Source organism: Mus caroli, chromosome 6 (genome assembly GCF_900094665.2).
Source record: "Mus caroli chromosome 6, CAROLI_EIJ_v1.1, whole genome shotgun sequence".
NCBI classification, from domain to species: Eukaryota; Metazoa; Chordata; class Mammalia; order Rodentia; family Muridae; genus Mus; species Mus caroli.
This window is the reverse complement of record NC_034575.1, coordinates 93,429,992-93,431,082: the sequence shown is the minus strand read 5'-3', so window position 1 is coordinate 93,431,082 and position 1,091 is coordinate 93,429,992.

The window sequence follows — 1,091 nt, the reverse complement described above, 5'->3', positions numbered from 1 at the left end:
CAGGCTACTCTTGAGCTTGAACTCCATCAGCCTCAGCCTCTCCAGTGCTAGGATGACGTCATCACGCCCAGCTCATATGGACTCTTTCTTTAACAAGCAGAGAGAGTCACTGGGAGCCANGCTAGGGCTGGCTGCTTCTTCCTTTCTAGGAGTTATCAGTTTGCGCCATCTTCCTGGTACTCACAGTTGCTGTCCTTCCTGCCAGTTGTTTAAGGAGAAGCCTACAGGAGCCTTGGGGATGATGACAACTGCTCTTTGATGTCCCCAGCAGCACTCCCAGGTGTGTGAGTAATGCTGTCAGCCAAGCATCTCCCTAAGCCTCTGGAGAGAGCTACAGGAAATTACAGTGTGTTGCAGGGATCTCTGATGCTGGGGAGAGGAATATCCACCTCACAAATTAAAAGGGGGGGAAACAAGACAGTTTTCAAATGAGTGTGATTTAGCTTTCTTTCCGTGGAAAATCTCAGATCAGATTTAAGGTGTGTGTCTGGGACCTGGTCTTTGCCTGTGACTGGTCACCAAGGTTGCTCTTTTCTCTTTGGCTATGCACCTCTGTGCAGCTGCACCCCCATACATTCCTGGAATGGAAGAGGAGGCATCTATACCTGTGTCTGGTGGGAACAAAGAAGCTTCTATCTTACGTCCAGCTTTGAGTGTACTCTATTTTCCTAAGTCCATAGGAAGCACTGTCTCTGAAGGGGAAGACTGAGCTTCTAGAAGCATTCTGGGGAAGCTGGAGCAAAGCATTAGAACTGCTCTCCAAGTCACCTCTGACCCTTTCCCTCAGCAAAGGAAAATGACCTAAAGAGTCATTTAAAAATTATCTTCAGAAAAGCATATTTGTGTGTGCATGTTTGTGTGGGTAATGTATGGGTACAGGCACATGTGCACAGGTATGTGCATGTTGAAGTCATGGACTTCTACCTTGTTTGTTTTATTTTGTTGAGGCANTGTCTGTTACTGGCCTGGAGTTCCTCGATTAAGTTAGGCTGGCTGGCCAGCACATCCTAGGGTTCTACCTATGTCTGTCTCCCTAGCACTGGGATTACCAACACAGACACCCATACCCAGCTTTAAAAATGCGTATCTGG